This window comes from Pan troglodytes, chromosome 5 (assembly GCF_028858775.2).
Source record: "Pan troglodytes isolate AG18354 chromosome 5, NHGRI_mPanTro3-v2.0_pri, whole genome shotgun sequence".
Lineage (NCBI taxonomy): Eukaryota > Metazoa > Chordata > Mammalia > Primates > Hominidae > Pan > Pan troglodytes.
The window spans coordinates 25479829-25503519 of NC_072403.2; the positions used below are offsets into that span (position 1 = coordinate 25479829).

General features: G+C 41.6%; 1 long non-coding RNA gene across 1 annotated transcript in view; it reads right to left on the minus strand.

Annotated features, from left to right (window-relative positions):
* Positions 1-23691, minus strand: part of LOC134810172 (uncharacterized) — a 498390-nt gene that overhangs the window by 223533 nt on the left and 251166 nt on the right. The window contains exons 11-13 of the long non-coding RNA XR_010157579.1: positions 12377-12561; positions 11957-12063; positions 8482-8624 (exon numbers count right to left, since the gene is read on the minus strand). This is a non-coding gene — a long non-coding RNA (uncharacterized LOC134810172). The remainder of the gene's footprint in view (positions 1-8481; positions 8625-11956; positions 12064-12376; positions 12562-23691) is intronic.

Genomic DNA, 23691 nt, shown 5'->3' on the forward strand with positions numbered 1-23691 from the left:
GCAATTGTAAATTGTGCTTCTATAAACATGCATGTGCAAGTATCTTCTTCGTATAATGGCTTCTTTTCCTCTGGGTAGATACCCAGGAGTGGGGTTGCTGGATCAAACAGTAGTTCTACTTTAATTCTTTGAGGAATCTCCACACTATTTTCCATAGTAATTGTACTAGTTTACATTCCCACCAGCAATGTAGAAGTGTTCCCTGATCACTGCATCCATAGCATCATCTACTGTTTTTAAAAATTTTTTTTATTATGGCCAATCTTGCAGGAGTAAGGTGGTATCGCATTGTGGTTTTGATTTGCATTTCCCTTATCATTAGTGATGTTGAGCATTTTTTCATATGTTTGTTGGCCATTTGTATATCTTCTTTTGAGAATTGTCTATTCATGTCCTTAGCCCACTTTTGATGGAACTGTTTGTTTTTAAATTGCTGATTTGTTTGAGTTCATTGTAGATTCTGGACATTAGTCCTTTGTCAGATGCAGAGATTGTGAAGATATTCTCCCACTCTGTGGGTTGTCTGTTTACTCTGCTGACTGTTTCTTTTGCCATGCAAAAGCTCTTTAGTTTAATTAAGTTCCAGCTATTTATCTCTGTTCTTATTGTATTTGCTTTTGGGATCTTGGTCATGAAATCCTTGCCTAAGCCAATGTCTAGAAGGGTTTTTCCAATGTTATCTTCTAGATTTTTTTTTTTTTCTGAAACGGAGTCTCACTCTGTCGCCTAGGCTGGAGTACAGTGGTGCGCTCTTGGCTCACTGTGACCTCTGCCTCCCGGGTTCAAGCGATTCTCCTGCCTGAGCCTCCTTAGTAGCTGGGATTACAGGTGCCTGCCACCACCCCCGGCTAATTTTGTACTTTTAGTAGAGACGGGGTTTCACCATATTGGCCAGGCTAGTCTCGATCTCCTGACCTCGTGATCCGCCCATCGTGGCCTCCCAAAGTGCTGGGATTACAGGCGTGAACCACTGTGCCAGAATTTTTATAGTTTCAGGTCTTAGATGTAAGTCCTTAATCCATCTTAAGTTGATTTTTGTTGCCATTAATTTTAAATGTAGCAGAAGCAGCTTAATGTTGATTTGCAAAATTCTCCTACATGTATTATTTCATTCATTCCTGGGAAGAGGATATTGTTATTACCTGCTTTTCACAGATGTGGAATGTGAGCTCAAAGAAGCTAAATTTTACTGGTTGTGAAGCTAGATGGATACAGAATTTGGATTCAAACCTGGGTCTTTTAACTCCAAGATCAGATCTTGCAAAAAGAACAAAGGTAATTAGAGTTTGGACAGATATGAGAGGTCAAAGCAGGCCAAACAGGTGAGCAGTACTAATCTCCAGGATAGTCTGGGTATTAAAGCAGTTGGAACTTCCACAAAGTCAGGGTACACAGTAGATTCAAAGCTAGGAAGACAAGGATCATAACAATATAAATAGTAGGAAATGTGGTAAAACAGAAGACCCAAAATATAATGGGAACCAGGGAACCCTCAGAAGCTGAAGAGGAAAGCAAAGTTGATAACCAAAAGTCCTAGCAAAGAGTCAGCAATCAGAAAGTTACAGGAATTGGGCCAGACACGGTGGCTCACACCTGTAGTCCTAGCTCTTTGGGAGGCTGAGGTGGGAGGATCACCTCAGTCAGGAGTTTGAGACCAGCCTGACCAACATAGTGAAACCCCATCTCTACTGAAAATACAAAAGTTAGCCAGGCATGGTGGCACATGCCCATAATCCGAGCTACTTGGGAGGCTGAGGCAGGAGAATCACTTAAACCTGGGAGGCAGAGGTTGCAGTGAGCCGAGATCATGCCATTGCACTCCAGCCTGGGCAACAGAGCATGACTCCATATTAAAAAAAAAAAAAAAAAAGAAAGTAAGTAAGTAAATAAGTTACAGGAATTGAGGAAACAAGAGAAAGCAGTAGAGAAACATGATTTCCTCCATTTATTCATCAAGACTTCATTGACTAATTATTTGAGTTCAGGCACATTGCTACGCTGAGAATACATTCAGCACTATCCTGGCTCTCCACAGTTTTATAATATTTTAGGAAAGATAAAAATACAACCAAGTTATCATATTCTTTTATTTATTTATTTATTTATTTTCTGAGATTCAGTCTTGCTCTGTTGCCCAGGCTGGAGGCAGTGGCGCGATCTCGGCTCACTACAACCTCCGCCTCTCAGGTTCAAGTGATTCTCCTGTCTCAGCCTCCCGAGTAGCTGGGATTACAGGCATGCACCACCACACCTGCTAATTTTTGTATTTTTAGTAGAGATGGGGTTTCACCATATGGGCCAGGCTGGTCTGGAACTCCTGACCTCAGGTGATCTGCCCACCTTGGCCTCCCAAAGTGGTAGGATTACAGGCATGAGCCACCGTGTGCAGCCCCAAGTTATCTTCTTAATACTATTGGAATGTATGCTTAAAAATGGTTAATATAGCAAATTTTATGTTGTATATATTTTAACACAATTGAAAATAAATTTAAATATATGTTTTAGAAAGAGATAAAGAGATGTACGTACATAATTACTATACGGTTATACGGTATTACAAATCCTAGCAGGAATGTCATCTATAAAATTGTGTAGGAGCACCAAGAAGAAATCACATACAGCCCCAATGACAAGAGATAATCTTAATAACTGCTTCATAAGCAAAAGCTTTCATATCATTCTGGGAAGGCTGAATTGAGTTTTGAAGAGCAACAAGCTTGAGAACTCTTGACTGATTTATGGATGAAGAAGGCCAATAGGAATATAGTTTCACCAACATTCAGCAGCAACCTACTGATAACCAGCCAAGACAGAATAAGCGAAAATAGTACAGAGGTTAAAAGACCCAGGAGATGCAAAAGTACATCCCCAGGAGAAAGGAACAGAGGTGACCTGATAGATGATGCAAGAAAGGCACACGGACTCCTCCTGCTTCACAATGTTGCTTCAAATCAATTCTGGTGCTAATTAATTAGGGTGACTATACAATGTATTGACCAAACCTAGTATTGACAGTAAAGTGGATGTCTACTAATAATTATCCAGGGCAACTGGGATAAATGGTGATCTTATATATTCGACTCTGGCTATGGGAATTTGGCCAAGTTCCCTTTGTGAGCTTCCATTTAAATGGGAACTATATCTACTCCAGAACTGTGAGCTTTTAATTTAAAAATGTGTGTGTGTGTGTGTGTGTGTGTGTGTGTGTGTGTAAAATGCCAATTTATTGTAGACAACTGAAAAAATATTATTGATAAGTAATTAAATAAAATAATCTAGGATCTATCCCAATTCCAACTTTGGCCTTATGCCATTAATATACACTCATTAATGGAAAGTAGAAATGACAGGGTAATCACGACGTTTAGAAGCTGAATGGGTGGGGAAATTTACTTGCACAAGAACATTCTTGATCCATTTCTGCCTACCAGGGGGCTTCTGCTGCAACTGATGTAACACTGCAGACCTCTGCATTGCAAACAGAGGTCTTCCTAAGGGAGTTATCACAGACACAGGGCCAGACAGGGCAGACACATCAGGGAATAGCTTTATGTTCGAAAGAAACACCAAGTAATCTGTATGTTCTTAGGTCTGAACATCACAAGTGATCCCTTTTTCCAACTAATGGTTTCCTTCATCCCTGCTCCTTGTTTATAATGGCTGTGGGGAGTAGACCTAGGAGAGCAACTGTTGCAAATGAGCAGATCCTATGTTTGTTTCTCTCTTGTTTTGTCAGAGGGTCCAAGTGAATGCTGCAAAATTATGGCAAAAAGTAGGTGGACAGTTCACCAAAAATAAGGGATAATATTATCTTTGGTATTGTAGGTGACAATCAGGTCCTTGGGAGATCTTACTATAGACAAGCCAGAAAACATGTACCCACCTCTATTTCAATTTCTTTTAGGGTTTATGTATTAATAGCTCAGTTTCAGTTTTCAATATGGCTTTAGGGCTAAAGGCACAATGTAGGGGAGAATACAACAATTAGTAATTTTCTCAATCTGTACTGGTCCTAAAAACCCACACTTGTAGCCCAAATGTATCTTATAATTTACACGCAGACTTCTCTCCTTGTGTATACATTACGGTTACAGGTTTTGTTACTGAGTTATCTGTTGACCTTGACTTTGAATTGCTTGATCTCTCAGTGTCTCTGCTTTGCTTAACCTTAATGGCAACAATATTTTTCCTACTTTCTAGGACAGGTAAAACATGTGCTTAAAAAAAAACCCCTTTATAAGTAAAAAATGGTAATGAAGTAAACCAGAAATAAGTTTCAAGTTTTGTTACTTCCATTAAATTACATGACCTCAGACAAGTCACCTTATTTCTCTGGGCCTTGTACTTCTCATCTGTATAATGAAGGGACTAGGCTAAGTCACTTCTAGTTCTAATGTCCCTTAAAATCCCTTCTAGTTCTAATGTTCTACCATTCTATCATTCTAAAGCCAAGCCCTTCAGACAACCAGGGTATAAGGAAGAAGGTAAGTATTTCTTACACCCTGCAGAGATTTTTAAAAAGAAAAGAAAAAGAATGTTGTTATTTATTCTTGAGATAACTTTAGGTCTTTGGGAAAGCAGGACTAGGCAGATCTTCTCTCTTATGGAGTAATTTTTTTTTTTTTTTCAAGAAAAGATGCTATGTGCCCCTCTTGGGTGAGCACTTAATTTCCAGAATTAGAATCAATCCCAATGAAATGAAACATTCATCACAAGTGATAAAACACAAAGGTATTTGTCACAGCGTTAATAATATATGGCTACATTTAAAGCAACTCTATTGACCTGGCAATGACAAGGTGCCATTCTGAACAGCCATATAAAGTTTCCAAAGCAACAAGCAAACACTTTCACTTTATACTCCAGAGGCACATTTTGCACATTTATAAGGCACACACACACACACACACACACAAAAGAAGGAAAGAAAAAGATATTATGTATGATGGTTGATTTTAGGTGTCAAGTTGACTGGATTAAGGAATATTCAGTTAGCTGGTAAAGCATTATTTCTGGGTATGTCTGTGAGGGTGTTTCTGGATGAGACTGGCCTTTGAATCAGTAGACTGAGTAAGGAAGATCCACCCCAATGTGGACAGGCACCATTCCATTGGCTGAGGGTCCAGATAGAACACAAGCAGAGGAAAGGTGAATTTGCTCACTCTCTCTACTGAAGCTGAGATGCCCTTCTGCCCTTGGACATCAGAACTCCAGTTTCCCTGGCCTTTGGACTCCAGGACTTGCACCAGTGCCTCCTTGCCCTCCCTCCCGACCCCCGTCCTTGATTCTTGCACCATTGACTTGCACCATTGACTTACACCGTTGACTTCGCTGGTTCTGAGGCTTTCAGACTTAGACGGAGCCACTCTAATGGCATCCCAGGGTTTCCAGCTTGCAGATGGCCTGTCCATGGGACTTCTCACTTTCCATAATCACCTGAGCCAATTCTCCAAATAAATCCGCTCTTATCTCTCTATCTGTCTATCTGTATATATCCTATTGGTTCTCTCTCCCTGGAGAACCCTTATTAATACACTAGGTAATTTTCTTTAAACCCTCAATGAGAAACTAAAGTAAAAAATTTATGCCTTACACATTTTGAAGACATAGATAACTTATACGTATAATAAATTTAATAAATATGATTTCAAGTTTTGCAAAGGTAAAATCTTTTTTTAGATTCAAATATCCAAAGTAGGAAGAAGCCTCCAGAATTATTTAGCTTGATCTCTTGCTACTGTGAATGACCCCAGAGTCTGCTGCACAAAAAACACCTCGGTGTTGGTGCTTAGGAACTGAAGTTCTTGTCCTGGTAGCAGCCAAGTGACGTGAAGGAAATATAGGCTTAATTCCTTATTTGCAAAGGAACATGTTTGAATGCCAAATATTATACATTATTAAAGTCATTCCAGATAGGTAGAGATCTGTCCTTTGCTGAAACAACTATAAGTACAATGATGATGACAACAAAAGCAACAGACATCCGGAGAAACAAGCTGTATAAAACCTAACATCAGTAGTGGATGGAGTCAGAGTACAAGGGCTTTCTTAAACTTAATTCTAATCCCTCAATTTAGTTGAAGTCCATTTCTGTCCTCAGTGAAGACATAATTGCTAGTCCTCCTTAACTTAAGCCAGAGTTTTCCATACACATAAAGATAGTTATTAGTTATGCTTTTGCTCTCCTTCATTTGTTTCTAGTGTCAAATATAATTTTTCTTTAAAGTCACACTTCCCTCTTTTGGGGATGGAAGGCAAAGGAATTGCAGTTTCTAGTATATGGCTTCTCTATTTCCAAAAGAGCATTCTTAGAAATGCCAAACTGACTCTGGTTAAGAAAATAAATTTACGGCCAGGCATGGTGGCTCACACCTGTAATCCCAGCACTTTGGGAGGCTGAGGTGGGTAGATCATGAGGTCAGGAGTTTGAGACCAGTCTGGCCAACATGGTGAAACCTCGTCTCTACTAAAAATACAAAAATTAGCCAGGCGTGGTGGCACACTCCTGTAATCCCAGCTACTCAGGAGGCTGAGGCAGGAGAAGTGCTTGAACCCAGAAGGAGGAGGTTGCAGTGAGCTGAAATCATGACACTGTACTCCAGCCTGGCGATAGAGTGAGACTCTGTCTCAAAAAAAAAAAAAAAAAAAAAAAAAGAAAGCAAATTTACATTCCAATAAAGTAGAATCATGCAACCAAATTGGTAACATCATTTTTAGATCTATTTGTTTTCCCGAGTATTCTGTACAGTTGTTGCTCGGTTCTTCATACAACATTACCCAACAGTGTCTGGGACCCTCTGTCTATAGCTCCCTTTCCTTTCCTACTACAAATTAAGAATCCTTCATCTGAAAATCCAACATATGAAATGCTCTGAACTCCAAATCTCTTTCAGCACTGATACAACTCCACAGGTGGAAAACTGTACACTTGACCTCATCTACAAACTTTGTTGCATACACAAGATTATTTAAAATATTGTGTAAAATTACCCCAGCTTATGTGCATAAGTTACATAAGAAACATAAATGAATTTCATGTTTGGATTTGGGTCCCATCCCCAAGATATTTCATTATGCATTTTCAAATATTTCAAAATCCAAAACAAAAAATCAGAAATCCAAAACACTTTTGATCACAAGCATTTTGGATAAGGAATACTCAACCTGTATTGCTATTTGGCCATCAGTCTAAAGGAAAGCACTTTTCCATCAGGGAAAAGAAGGAAAAAGAAGCTATTGTCTAGCCTGACCCTGCTCTTTTATTTCCACACAGTTTACTACTGTGATCCCTAAAATGTCGAGATGATATTGGTTCCACCAAAGGTAGAGTGTATTGGTGCAAATACCAGGTAGAAACAATTATCCAACATTCCTACCTCACCCCAATCCACACATGGCCTCCCATAGGCCTTCTGAGGCAAGATGACACAAGGCAAATATTTTCTTTAATTAAAGAAATTGTCCCAAACCTTGCTGCCAAGAAGTGAGCCACAACTTTTAGTTAAAAGTAAGAAATCAAACGAACTAAACTAGCCTTTTCAGCAAAGCTACAAAGAGATTTTCAGGCAACGAAATTCTTAAAGATTCTATCAACAAAAGACGCTGGACATTTTCCTGAACACAAAGTTGTGGATATTTTTGGATGCTGGAAAACATGTGATTGTCTAGGAACACAGAAGTATGCCATACAAATGTCCAGGACCCACTGGAAGAGAAAACTCTGCAAAGTCTACAACTGCGATATTTTAAGATACTTTTACAGAATGTACCTAATTATGTCATTCTAAACCTTAAACCTACATGAACACGTATCAGAGCCAACATCTTTACATCATGCACACATGTTTAACATCTCACTAACGCTTGTGAGCAGGAGAATAAAGTCTTTGTGTTAGCAACAAAAGCATCATACTGCTTCCTTCAGACAACACCCACTTTTGTGTAGCCAAACCCTCCAACTCTGAAGCTTTTAATAAGCCACTTGCCCACAAATTAAAAGAGATTCTCCAATTCCATCACTAGAAAAGAATGTGATTTCAGCATCACAAGAGTAAATAAAATAGTAATCCTAGTGCCATAAATTATGCATCTTTCATCTCAAAGGACAATAAATAAAGCATCTTTCATCCCTATGAATCCTGAAGCAGTTAACAATTTATACACTAGCATGTGGGAATCAATTGATTCATCACTGAAAGGCATCCTGCTCTGGGATGCTGTGGTATTTTGTTAATAGCACACACAAGCCTTATTGAAAGATGAGAAGCAAGGAAATGTTACTCCAATGGTTTACGTTTGAGAGATTTAAGTAGAGGTGATAGGACTCTAACTGCAATTCACTCACAGTAAGAGTTCTCTCTCATTTGAGCTCAAGACTTCCCAGACACAAAGGTGTAATTCTTCAAAGGTCATTGCTAGTGTTCCCATTTCTTCTCACATGGTTTTTTACAATACACTTTTTTGAAGCAAATATTTACTCACATCATTCACCTGTTGAAATACCTTGTCACTCTTCTTTGCCTAGCATGAAACTTCTTAGTACGGCATGAATGGTTCTTGACCTTCTAGCTGCTGATTTTGGAAGATCCTCCACCATTCAATGACCCTGGATGAGTTATTCTCAACTGTTGGGAGAGAAGGATCCAGGGTAAAGATAAGGCGACCATATACCTTGCCATTCAATCTGAGCCACATATGAGAGTGCAAGGAACATACAACAGTAATATTTACATCAGAACAAGAGTAAACTGGGAATGTCCATAGCACACAGGACTATGACTCCCCCCAGTGAAGGGAAACATCTCATCAGAGTTTCTGAAAGGTTTGTGTAGGGGGTCATAAGTAGTTTGATAAAACATATTTAATATTCCTGGTGCCTTTGTAACAGCATCCATAGCTGAACAACACATTTCTGGCTGGCTTGGCTTCTCTAGAAGACAGAATGAGAAAGCATTATAGGAGTTTTGAGTTTTGAAAGGTTGAATAACACCGTTCTAGAATTGGCATGGCAAAATTCTGTCTGAAAACCCACCAAGCTCTCTGAGCTGCTCTTGAAGACATGTGGTACCACTTCAGTGCTCCTGAAGAGAGCTGGCATGATCAGAAAGAGGAGCTCTCCTCCCAAGCCCTTGTCTCTGGCACTGAATGAACCTCTGGATGGGTGCCAAAGGCTTTACAAAGGTTGTATTTTCCTCATTCACACGTTAGAGATATAACATCACTGGTGATGACTAGTACCAAGAGCCATATTTTCTCATTCCATGCCAAATATGGCATTTCATTAATGAACTAGGCATCTCTCTATATATTATAGACCCTGGAGTTAGTTATGATCAAATAGGAAAAATTTTATCTACTGAACCATTAACATCACTCTACAAGTATTTACATTTTTCTTTAAAAAACCTATTTTCACTGTAATCCCAGCACTTTGGGAGGCCAAGGCAGGCAGATCACCTGAGGTCAGGAGTTCAAGACCAGCCTGGCCAACATGGAGAAACCCTATCTCTACTAAAAATACAAAAAATTAGCTGGGCATGGTGGCAGGTGCCTGTAATCCCAGCTACTTGAGAGGCTGAGGCAGAATTGTCTGAACCCAGGAGGCAGAGGTTGCAGTGAGCCAAGATCACACCATTGCACTCCAGCCTGGGCAACAAGAGTGAAACTCCAACTTAAAAAAAAAAAAAATTCAAATACATATTCAACACTGAGACTCTATAGTACCACAATGCAGCAGCACATTGACTTGGCTTCTGAAAAGTACCTTACAGCATCCTTTCCCCAGTCTTGGCTTCTGAAAAATACCTTAAAGCATCCTTTCCCCAGTCTTGGGCTCAGTCTGTGTGAGAGTTAGGTTTTCTGCTTGTTTGGTTTTAACTTTAAAAAAAAAAATTGTGGCCAGGCGCGGTGGCTCATGCCTGTAATCCCAGCACTTTGGGAGGTGGAGGCGGGCGGATCACCTGAGGTCAGGAGTTCGAGATCAGCCTGGCTAACACAATGAAACCCTGTTTCTACTAAAACTACAAAAAATTAGCTGGGCGTGGTGGTGCGTGCCTGTAATCCCAGCTACTCGGGAGGCTGAGGCAGGAAAATCGTTTGAACCCGAGAGGCGGAGGTTGCAGTGAGCCGAGATTGCACCATTGCACTCCAGCTTGGGTAACAAGAGCAAAACTCTGTCTCAAAAAAAAAAATGTATAACATAAAATCAAATTGGGCTGCACTCTAAGATACATGAAAGCACATACCCACAGAAAATAAGCTGCCTCCAAGTCTGCAAGTCTTAGACTTTGCAAATATTGACAATGTCAGCCTGTAAGAGCCTTTACACATGTACACATTCAATCAATACATGGATTGATACTTAGATCTAGAGGCAGTTAAAAAGAGCAGTGTTCAAGGATAGTAAGGAAGAATGACTTGTTTGCAGCCCTGGTTTCTGAACACACTGCAGAGCTCAGAAAAGAGTAGGTGTTCAATAAATATTTGTGGAATAAGTGTTGAAAGAACACCTATAAATCTTTCTCTTCTCACAATGACTCAAACATATAAAGCAGAATGATGGCCCTTGGGCTAGGAAGGTTGGCCTGCGTGATTTCCCCGTTAGCCTGCCTGATTCCAGGTGGGAAGAAAACAGCTTGGCTGCCTCTGCTTAACCTCAAGCTCTTAGCTTTCCCATAACTTTATTAGATAACTCATCTTTTCCTCACCCAAGACAGATTGAGGAACCTATGCATATCCTAGGGTGAAAAAGTAGTACTCTGCACAGGAATGACTCAGCTGTAATGACAGGCCATGGATCCGAGAGGGCAGCTGGTTTCCAATATTCACCCTTCTGTGGACTTAACGAACCTACTGAGGCCAGCTCTAAAAACACTGACTCTTACACATTGAGCCTATCTTTGCAAATTAATTGCAGTCCAGGACCACCACAATGTATGACCTATTCTGCTCTACACAGTGACACTGTGCCTATCCACTCACATAAAGCTTTCTTGATCAAGTATAATGAAAGAAAGATCCAAAAGAGTACACAACTTGACCAGGAACTACTACTACCACCAAAAGAGAAACCAGCATTAGCTTAAGGGAGGAGTTCTTATACATCTGGCATTATTTGGGAACAAGGTGTTCCAGATTTATGAATTTGCCAGAGTTTAGGAAAAGGCAGACTCTGTGTGAAGAACATATGCAATGGACATGCGATAACTAAGGATGGAAATTAATTACATCTGTGCAAGAAGCAAGTGGGGGCCAGAGAGAGGGCAAGGGAATCAAGCCCTCAAGAGCTCATAAAGAGACTGAGGGGAATTCTGGGTTTTTCAGGACACATAGGGATTTGGGCTGATTTCATGTGAATCTAAAATGATAGAGTGACTCCCCAGTAACACTGGGGAATCAAGAAACTTGCAAATTTAGGGCTAGAACCCAGGTGTTTTCAACCAGTCAGCCGCTCTTCCCAAACATCATTTTGCCCTTCACATATGTGATAACATGCTCTATAAAGTTGCCCAAGTTTGAGAGGAATTTTTAGAATATAACTTTACAAAGGACAGATGTGTGTTTTATATTTATATTTATGTAAAACACACGTATATGTGTGTGTGAGGGAGAGAGAGAGGGGGGCTTTATATAACGCACAGCAAGGGTTTTATTTTCTCCCTTCTGCATCTGTAAGCTCATTTCTAATCAGAGAGCCGTTTCACAACACAGGCAGCTGAGGAAGAAGATTGGCCCTTCAGGGCGAGCCGGCTTGTTTCCACTTGCTACAGAGGTGAGGAGTAGTGGTGCTGCCAGCTGCCCTGATAGTGACTCCGTCTGCCCTGCCCCCACCATCGCCCCAGGCCGTGCCACACCTCCCCAAGCCAACTGCTGGGCTTCTGAAGGCACCCTGAGATACCAAGCGTTACCTGGCAACCGCGCACCTGTGAGCCAGGTCAGCCAGGCAGGTGGTGCTAACCTGTGTGTTCAGGTCTGAGGGCGCCCAATGCGTTCCTGTGCTCCCTCATTACAGCTCACTCCCTCGGCCCAGAGAGAACAGAGCTGATTGTTTTCCTTCTCGGTTTCCTAGAGACAACAGATCCACTGATTAGCTTTCTCCATCAAGCATTCAAAAAGGCCAAGCTACACACCGTAACATTAACCTTGAACTTGGAACTCTTAAGAAAGTGCCCAGTTTTATTTGGGGAAAAGATCTCTGCCAGCAAAGCCGATCCTTAATTTGGGAAATGTAAGGAAAGAACTCAGAGTAGTTAATAATAAATTATAATGCATGCGTATAAAAAGAGAAAAAAAATATGTAACAATTATGCTTTCATTTTGTTTGGTTTTGCTTTGATCTCTGTTCTTCCCCACCCCATCGCCACCAGAAGAGGTTCACCTGTCTGAGGAGAGATGATGAGATGGCTCTGGGATGGGCCTCTCTGGCCATTTCAAGGAGCAAGCGGTTCAGGGTTTGACCAGCTGTGACTCTCCACTGTATCCAGAGTTCCCGCTGCTGGCATGGAAACCTGACATTGACCTCACTTCTTGTCTGCTGACCTTGCTCATCTCAGGCACCATTTTCTGGAAGCAGATGAACAACTGTAAGGACAGAGAACTAGGCTGCTGCAGTGCCTCCTCCTTCCATCGCCCCAAGGGGAGTAGGTCTGGGCAGGGAAGGACCCAGCCAAACGTGGTTGTCTGTACGCTGCTGGGGCAACCCCAATAAATATTTTGTAAATGTTTCTTTAGTCCCCCTTAGTGCATTAAGAAAAAAAATTCTGTGCTTATTTTTGCATGTACCATATCACTAGCTTTGTAGTTGTAGGCATAGATTAAGTTGCATTAGAAATCCGACTTCCTTTATTACATTACTCTAGTTCTCCCTTCTTTTCTCTGCCTTTATTTGTTCCCCAGTCATTTCTGTCCTCTCTCATTCTCCCCGCATGTGACTTTTTGTCTTAACCCATTACTTTTTGCTGTACTGTCTCTTCCATGCCATCCAACTTTATCCCATGGACTGTGTGTCCTGAAAATGTCCAAATTAGGTGTTTATGCCTCTATAAAAAGCATTTTCTGAATCACCCTTAGGAGATCAATCCCCTGTCCTCCTGCTCTTTGCTCCGTAAGAAAGATCCACCTACGACCTCAGGTCCTCAGACCGACCAGCCCAAGAAACATCTCACCAATTTCAAATCCGGTAAGCGGCCTCTTTTTACTCTCTTCTCCAACCTCCCTCACTATCCCTCAACCTCTTTCTCCTTTCAATCTTGGCGCCACACTTCAATCTCTCCCTTCTCTTAATTTCAATTCCTTTCATTTTCTGGTAGAGACAAAGGAGACATGTTTTATCCACGGACCCAAAACTCCAGCACCAGTCACGGACTAAGGAAGGCAGCCTTCCCTTGGTGTTTAATCATTGCAGGGACGCCTCTCTGATTATTCACCCAGGTTTCAGAGGTGTCAGACCATGCAGGGATGCCTGCCTTGGTCCTTTACCCTTAGCGGCAAGTCCCGCTTTTCTGGGGGAAGGGCAGGAACCCCGACCTCTTATCTCTGTGCCCCGATCCCAAATTTCCACACCCTGACCTCTTATCTCTGCACCCCAATCCCTTATTTCCGTGCCCCAACCTCTTATCTCTGTGCCCCAACCCCTTATTTCTGCACCCTGACCCCTTCTCTGCTTTTCTGGAAGGCAAGAACCCCCCACCCCTTCTCCGTGTCTTTACTCTCTTTTCTCTGGGCTTGCCTCCTTCACTATGGGCAAGCTTCCACCTTCCATTCCTCCTTCTTATCCCTTAGCCTGTGTTCTTAAGAACTTAAAACCTCTTCAACTCTCACCTGACCTAAAATCTAAGCATCTTATTTTCTTCTGCAATGCCACCTGACCTCAATACAAACTCGACAGTAGTTCCAAATAGCCGGAAAACAGCACTTTCAATTTTTCCATCCTACAAGATCTAAATAATTCTTGTCATAAAATAGGCAAACGGTCTAAGGTGCCTGACATCCAGGCATTCTTTTACACATCGGTCCCTCCCTAGTCTCTGTTCCCAATGCAACTCGTCCCAAATCTTCCTTCTTTCCCTCCCACCTGTCCCCCCAGTCCCAACCCCAAGCGTCACTGAGTCTTTCTAATCTTCCTTTTCTACAGACCCATCTGACCTCTCTCCTCCTCACCAGGCCGAGAGCTAAGTCCCAATTCTTCCTCATCCACCGCTCCTCCACCCTATAATCCTTTTATCACCTCCCTTCCTCACACCCGGTCCAGCTTACAGTTTCATTCTGTGACTAGCCCTCCCCCACCTGCCCAGCAATTTACTCTTAAAAAGGTAGCTGGAGCTAAAGGCTTAATCAAGGTTAATGCTCCTTTTTCTTTATCCCAAATCAGATAGCATTTATGCTCTTTTTCATCAAATATAAAAACCCAGCCCAGTTCATGGCTCATTTGGCAGCAACCCTGAGACACTTTACAGGCCTAGACCCTAAAAGGTCAAAAGGCCGTCTTATTCTCAATATACATTTTATTACCCAATCTGCTCCCAACATTAAATAAAACTCCAAAAATTAAATTCCAGCCCTCAAACCCCACAACAGGACCTAATTAACCTCGCCTTCAAGGTGTACAATAATAGAGTAGAGGCAGCCAAGTAGCAACATATTTCTGAGTTGCAATTCCTTGCCTCCACTGTGAGACAAACCCCAGCCACATGTCCAGCACACATGAACTTCCAAACGCCTAAACCACAGTGGCCAGGTGTTCCTCCAGAACCTCCTCCCCCAGGAGCTTGCTACAAGTGCCAGAAATCTGGCCACCACCCCAAGGAATGCCCACAGCCCAGGATTCCTCCTAAGCCATGTCCCATCTGTGCAGGACCCCACTGGAAATCAGACTGTTCAACTCACCTGGCAGCCACTCCCAGAGCCCCTGGAACTCTGGCCCAAGGCTCTCTGACTGACTCCTTCCCAGATCTTCTTGGCTTAGTGGCTGAAGACTGATGCTGCCCGATTGCCTCGGAAGCCCCATAGACCATCACAGACGCCGAGCTTTAAGTAACTCTCACAGTGGAAGGTAAGGCCGTCCCCTTCTTAATCAATACGGAGGCTACCCACTCCACATTACCTTCTTTTCAAGGGCCTGTTTCCCTTGCCTCCATAACTGTTGTGGGTATTGACGGCCAGGCTTCTAAACCTCTTAAAACTCCCCAACTCTGGTGCCAACTTAGATAATACCTTTTAAGCACTAGTTTTAGTTATCCCCACCTGCCCAGTTCCCTTATTAGGCTGAGACACTTTAACTAAACTATCTGCTTCCCTGACTATTCCTGGACTACAGCTACATCTCATTGCCGCCCTTCTTCCCAATCCAAAGCCTCCTTTGCGTCCTCCTCTTGTATCCCCCCACCTTAACCCACAAGTATAAGATACCTCTACTCCCTCCTTGGTGACCGATCATGCACCCCTTACCATCTCATTAAAACCTAATCACCCTTACCCCACTCAATGCCAATATCCATCCCACAGCATGCTTTGAAAGGATTAAAGCCTGTTATCACTCACCTGTTATAGCACGGCCTTTTAAAGCCTATAAACTCTCCTTATCATTCCCCCATTTTACCTGTCCTAAAACCAGACAAGCCTTACAAGTTACTTCAGGATCTATGCCTTATCAACCAAATTGTTTTGCCTATCCACTCCATGGTGCCAAACCCATATACTCTCCTATCCTCAATACCTCCCTCCACAATCCATTATTCTGTTCTGGATTTCAAACATGCTTTCTTTACTATTCCTTTGCACCCTTCATCCCAGCCTCTCTTCGCTTTCACTTGGACTGACCCTGACACCCATCAGGCTCAGCAAATTACCTGGGCTGTACTGCCGCAAAGCTTCACAGACAGCCCCCATTACTTCAGTCAAGCCCAAATTTCTTCCTTATCTGTTACCTATCTCAGCATAATTCTCATAAAAACACACGTGCTCTCCCTGCCGATCATGTCCGACTAATCTCTCAAACCCCAACCCCTTCTACAAAACAACAAGTCCTTTTCTTCCTGGGCACAGTTGGATACTTTCACCTTTAGATACCTGGTTTTGCCATCCTAACAAAACCATTATATAAACTCACAAAAGGAAACCTAGCTGACCCCATAGATCCTAAATCCTTTCCCCACTCCTCTTTCTGTTCCTTGAAGACAGCTTTAAAGACTGCCCCCATCCTAGCTCTCCCTGACTCATCCCAACCCTTTTCATTACACACAGCTGAAGTGCAGGGCTGTGCAGTTGGAATTCTTACACAAGGACCGAGATCGCGTCCTGTAGCCTTTTTGTCCAAACAACTTGACCTTACTCTTTTAGGCTGGCCATCATGTCTCTGTGCAGCAGCTGCTGCCGCTCTAATACTTTTAGAGGCCCTTAAAATCACAAACTATGCTCAACTCACTCTCTACAGCTCTCATAATTTCCAAAATCTATTTTCTTCCTCACACCTGACGCATATACTTTCTGTTCCCTGGCTCCTTCAGCTGTACTCACTCTTTGTTGAGTCTCCCACAATTACCATTGTTCCTGGCCCAGACTTCAATCCGGCCTCCCACATTATTCCTGATACCACACCTGACCCTCATGACTGCATCTCTCTGATCCACCTGACGTTCACCCCATTTCCCCACATTTCCTTCTTCCCTGTTTCTCACCCTGATCACACTTGGTTTATTGATGGCAGTTCCACCAGGCCTAATCGCCACACACCAGCAAAGGCAGGCTATGCTATAGTACAAGCCACTAGCCCGCCTCTTAGAACCTCTCATATCCTTTCCATCGTGGAAATCTATCCTCAAGGAAATAACTTCTCAGTGTTCCATCTGCTATTCTACTACTCCTCAGGGATTATTCAGGCCCCCTCCCTTCCCTACACATCAAGCTCAGGGATTTGCCACCGCCTAGGACTGGCAAATTAGCGTTACTCAACATGCCCCGAGTCAGGAAACTAAAATACCTCTTGGTCTAGGTAGACACTTTCACTGGATAGGTAGAGTCCTTTCCTACAGGGTCTGAGAAGGCCACCACGGTCATTTCTTCCCTTCTGTCAGACATAATTCCTCAGTTTGTCCTTCCCACCTCTATACAGTCCGATAGCAGACTGGCCTTTATTAGTCAAATCAGCCAAGCATTTTTTCAGGCTTAGTATTCAGGTGAAACCTTTATATCCTTTACAGTCCTCAGTCTTCAGGAAAGGTAGAACAGACTAATGGCCTTTTAAAAACACACCTCACCAAGCTCAGCCACCAACTTAAAAATGACTGGACAATACTTTTACCACTTTCCCTTCTCAGAATTCAGGCCTGTCCTTGGAATGCTACAAGGTACAGCCCATTTGAGCTCCTGTATAGACGCTCCTTTTTATTAGGCCCCAGTCTCATTCCAGACACCAGACCAACTTAGACTGTGCCCCAAAAAATTTGTCATCCCTACTATCTTCTGTCTAGTCATACTCCTATTCACCTTTCTAAACTACTCATACATGCCCTGCTCTTGTTTACACTGCCAGTTTACACTGTTTCTCCAAGCCATCACAGCTGATATCTCCTGGTGCTATCCCCAAACCGCCACTCTTAACTCTTGAAGTAAATAAATAATCTTTGCTGGCAAGGCTATGTTGAACCTCCTTAGGCACTCTCTAATTAGATGTCCTGGGTCCTCCCAATTCTTAGTCCTTTAATACCTGTTTTTCTCCTTCTCTTATTCCGTTTAGTTTTTCAATTCATACAAAACTATATCCAGGCCATCACCAATAATTCTAAATGACAAATATTTCTTCTAACAACCCCACAATATCACCCCTTACCACAAAATCTTCCTTCAGCTTAATCTCTCCCACTCTAGGTTCCCACGCTGCCCCTAATCCCGCTTGAAGCAGCCCTGAGAAACATCACCCATTATCTCTCCATACCACCCCAAAAAATTTTCACTGTCCCAACACTTTACCACTATTTCATTTTGTTTTTCTTATTACTATAAGACAGGAATGTCAGGACTCTGAGCCCAAGCTAAGCCATCATACCCCCTGTGACCTGCACGTACACATCCAGATGGCCAGTTCCTGCCTTAACTGATGACATTCCACCACAAAATAAGTGAAAATGGCCTGTTCCTGCCTTAAAGGATGGCATTATCTTGTGAAATTCCTTCTCCTGGCTCATCCTGGCTCAAAAGCTCCCCGACTGAGCACCTTGTGACCACCACTCCTGCCCGCCAGAGAACAACACCCCTTTTTCCTTTACCTACCCAAATCCTATAAAACAGCCCCACCCCTATCTCCCTTCGCTGACTCCCTTTTCGGACTCAGCCCACCTGCACCCAGGCAAAATAAACATCTTTATTGCTCACACAAAGCCTGTTTGGTGGTCTCCTCACACGGACACGAGTGAAAACCCTGCTGGTTCAAAAAGGCACAGTATAAAGGAAGCCGAACAGTAAAGTCAGTCAGGAGCCCACTGGCTTCCAAAGACTTTTTATGAGTAGGCAATCCTCAATTTAAAGATACAAATCCTGGTTGCTTTTGTTCTAATCAGTTCCATTTCTTGTGTTCAGGAGTCATTTCTGAATCACCTTATTCCCTTAAATCTTTCATTGTTAAACTTCGCCCCTAAGAGTGCTTGTTCTCCAGTTACTTTACACATTCTAATTCCAGATTAAATCCTCACGGGCTCTGAGCTGCCAGAGGTAAAGTAAGATATTCCTCAGAGCTCCTTTAAAAGATCTGAGCACAATGATGTGAGATTGCAGGTGACTCTGAGGTTCTTCCACCTTTTCTCGCTTCCAGTCTTCTCACAGAGACTCAGATATTTTCTTGTAGTCGAGAAAACTGCTGTGCTGCTACTGTTGATTTTTCAAATGTGTTACTTTTTTAAAATTTTCAATGTAGGAATGGAATACCAAGCAAGCTGTTTTTTAGGAAAACTAAATCTCTCCCTTTAGGGGTCTTTTATAATTTACTTTGTTTCCCAACACTGGGATTTTACAAACCTGTTTCTGGCTTACAATCTCACTTGGAGAAAGAAAATCTGCAGCTTTTGGTGATAAGGTTGATTGTGTTTTGAGTTTTCTTGTTTTAACAAGAAACATTTACATGTTTTATTTGATATATATATATATATATATATATATATATATATATAAAAGAAATCATTAGCAGTGCCCAAAGTTAATAGCCTAAGAATGTATAGCATAATATACTGCAGTGTCACTGATAGAGTGAAAAAGATTTAACATAGGACTCAGGGGGAGAAAGTATAAACAGTAAGAAACTATTACTACTCCAACTAGTTCTGAAAGAGCTCAATGTGAAACCAACCAGAAAATGATCATCCCACAACCATAACTATAAAGCAGTAAAAAAGACAAAAGCTCTCTGGCATTGTGAAAAATCCATAAATAAAAAGCACCCCCAAAGCATTTGCTAGCAAAAGTATTTAGTGCAGCAGTAAAAAAGAGTATTTGTTTTCTTTATATTAAGTGATTTTTTATGGAATCTGTACAATTAAACACTACATAAGAACACCAGAACTGGAGTTTGCGTTTGTACCTCATTGAGTTTAGAATCAGGAAGATGCAGAATCTGAAGAGGCGACATGCCTTACATTGTATAGTCAAGGTTACTTGTAATGTTTTGTTAAGTAGAAAGTGTCCCATACTGAAAAAAAAATAATTTTTTGAATGTACATATATACACACTGCCACACAATATGAAAACAAGGTTCTCTTTTATAGCTTTATATTTAAATAAAGAGTTGCATTCTGAAGTTGATAGCTCCACTCCAAAAGGCAATCCTATCAGGCCCATCTTCCTATCAGATATATTTTAGTTAAGGAAGATATTATCTTATTTCATTTTATTGATATTCATTAGGCCACATAAGAAAGGGAGATTTTTCTTAAAGACGAAGTTGTCAGCTGAAAGGAAGCCACAATAGACCTCAGCACCAAGCCCTAAGCACTTAGAATAAGTAGCAGCAAATTAAAGAAAAGATGTGATAAATTATACACAATATCATCATCATTTAGTAAGTTAAAGACTTCCACATCTTAATAAAACATCAGGGACCTTGATGTCAATAATGAACCTAATAATGCTAATCATAACAGTAGTGTTACCTTATACGTGTTTTGTCCCTTGATGAGTCCAAGTGACTACAGTGGATGGGTCAGCAGTTTCACCCCTCACATTCACTCTACGGTGTACAGAGGTAATTATGGCCCCCAAATGGACAGAACTGCTGGCGCTGAAGGCACAGTGACAGAAGCTGGCATAACCTCCACCCCAATATCATTCACAAAGGACTTGCTTGTGCAATGTCGAGTGGAACCATGTGCCCTTCCAATGGCTAGACTCTCCTGAGGAAATGTGAAAGGGAGGTATTATCACTGCTAGTTTGGACCATATGCAGTTTCCAACAACTGCCTTAAAAATGACCCACATGGGCAAGGTGGTTCATGCCTGTAATCCCACCACTTTGGGAGGCCGAGAAGGGCGGATCACCTGAGGTCGGGAGTTCGAGACCAGCCTGACCAACAAGGAGAAATCCCATCTCTACTAAAAGTTCAAAATTTGCCAGGTATGGTGGCGCATGCCTGTAATCCCAGCTACTTGGGAGGCTGAGGCTGAAGAATCACTGAACCCTGGAGGCGGAGGTTGTGGTGAGCCGAGATTGCACGATTGCACTTCAGCCTGGGCAACAACTGTGAAACTCTGTCTCAAAAAAAAAAAAAGACCCACATGGATAGCAATTTCATGTGGGTGCAAACTAATAACTGACAAACTTAATACAGAACTTGAGCCATTGAGAACAGTTTGCCTATTGCAAAAGGGGGGTTCTTAACTGGTCCAACCCTACTTGTTTTTTACAAATCTTTTCTCTCTGAGAATGAGAGCAATTTGGGGAATATACACCTGGTTATACCAAAGATTAAATCAAACCATGTCACTTTAGAATTTACAAAGAACTTTTAAGACATTAGGCTCTGTAACCTCACAACAATCCTTTGAGATCATTATTGCTATCGCCTTTTTGGAGACAGGAAACTGAGGCAAAGAGAAGTTCAGTGACTTGCCAGAGATCACAAAGGTACTTAATGTTCAAGCCAGGATTCAAGTACAAATCTTTGTTTCAAAATGCAGTGTTCTTTCCACTTTATTCCAGTGCCGATATCAGCCACTGTGAATGCCTTTTAAACATCTACAATATGAAAGGCACCATAATCTGTAATGATTGTACATGGAGGGAGGTGGATCAGGGAAAGTGCAGATTTAAAGCTGATTCCCAGGTTCCAAATCTATGCATCAGGGAGGATTTCCCCTGTATCAGCAAAAATAGGGCATTCTTGAGGTAAAATAGGGTTTAGAGGGAAAGGCCATAAGTATAAGTTTAAGCTCAGTGTTTGAAATTTTATAGTGTATCTTGGAGGTGGCCAATAGTGAGAGAGCTCAGGAAGGAAGTTGAGAATTGGGATGAGATTACCACAGGAAGCTGGATGAGATCAATCACGGAAAAGAAAGGAAGGGGAGGAAGGCTGTGAATAAAATAACAGGGGAACATAGAGGGTGGGGAGGAACACATATATTCAGAAAGACAGAAAAAGCGAAGTCTCATTTCAGAGAGTGGAAAAATTAGTCTTAAGATGGGAAAGGACACTACATCCCCAAAGATAAAAAGGAAAGACAATGGAATGTAGTAACCGCATAAAGAAATTGTGACCCTGAAGGAAGAAGAATTGAGGAAGTGCATGTTGGATAATCCCAACTTTCTCATTAACAACAAATGAAAGAGATGGGTTTTATGTTCTCAAGAGTAACATTTTGGGATGGCTACTGCAGAGGAAATTAGAAGGAACTAGAGATAAATAAAACCAAATCTGCTCAGTAGGGAGGACCTAAGTGTTTTGAGCGAATTTGAGTATGTAGTGGAGAAATGATCACAGTTACCGGGAAATTATCCCAAGGGTAGAGAAATAGAAGAATTTAATCAGGTTTAGGAAATAAACAGGAAACCTACACTATAAGGTAAAAAGAACGAGAGGAATTTTAACCTGACTTGACAAGTTAGCTAAGATGGCTAAACATAAAGTCTAAGCTATATAGGCAAGAGAGAATGGAAATTTTAAAAAAGATATCAATAAATCAGGTTCAGTAGGTATGGGAGGTAGAGTATGGAAATATAATCTGTGTGTTGATTTGGTAGGCTGGACATGTAATCTCAAATTCTCCACAGTTTTTACCCCTCCCACTTTCATTTTCAGCTATTTACTTTATCTGCCTGTCCCTTGAGAACATGTGAGTTTGTAACTATTTGTCAAAACTTTCTCCATTCTTTACTCCTCATTATCTCCTAAATACCCTTTGTATTAGCTTCCAATAGTAGCTGTAAAAAATTAGCACAAACTGGGCAACATAAAACAATAGAAGTTTCTTCTCTCACCGTTCTGGAAGTCAGAAGTCAGAAATCAGGGTGTTGATAGGGCCATGCTCCTTTTGGAGGTTTAAGGGGAAAATTGTTCCTTGCCTCTTGTCAACTTCCATTGGTTGTCACAAGGCTGTATCTTTGGGGCCACCATTCAATCCACTTCATACTTCAACCTATCCTCTAGCCACATCCACTCCAAAACACACACACACACACACACACACACACACACACACACAATGCCACTTAACCAATTTTCACTAATAGCACTGATGTCTTCCTAATTTTTCGTTATAAAGCTTTGGTTTTCATGAGGTTTTCTACAGTATTGGACATCATTAACAATTGCAGATGTCTGCAAACATCACCTTGCTACTTTCTCTGCTGTCCATTCTTCATGCCATTCCTATTGGGCTCATTTGTTAATACCGTCTACTCCCCCATCCTCTTAAATGGTGATGTACACCAGAGGGCTCCCTCTTCTCTCCTCATTTTTTGCTCTCTGAATAAAGCTACACTCACAGTTTCAACTACATCTCTGTGTTCATTATGCCCAATCTATATCCAACCCTGACTTCTTGCCTGATTTTTACACTAGCACCACCCAATGGAACTCGCTGTTATGATGGACAGATTCTATGTCTTCACCGTCCAACACAGTAGCCACTAGCCACATGTAGCTATTGAACGCTTGAAATGTGATCAGTGCTTAAATTTAAATAGCCACATGTTGTATTGACTACCTTACTGGATAGTGCAAATCTAGTCTCCTCTACCCTATATGTCAGTCCTAGTGAATTTGTTGCCAGCCACACTATATGTCTTTCCACATACTCTTCTCTTTGCTTGGGTAAGTCACCATTTATCCTTCAGGACTCAGCTCATCTGTGAAGCCTTTTTAACAACTCCAGGTTGAATTACTTGACCCTACTTTTGTCTTTCCACAACTCACTTTCAATAACGTATTTATATATAAATATATAATTTTAATTTTATATGTTTGTATCCATTTCCCTCACTATACCATGAACTCCTTGAAGAACAAGGCTCTGTCTTAATTTGTTCTGCACTCTTTACAAGCCAACACAGGACATGGCACTTGCTCACTGAATCAATGAAAGAAATGAGTGACTACATTTTGCTTAGAAGTCACCCTGCATTGTCTTAGAGATAAAGCTTATCAAGTTGCAAATTCTAAAATACAAGGGGCTTCTACCCCCTTATATAATCTCCTCATGAGAATGGCCAAGTC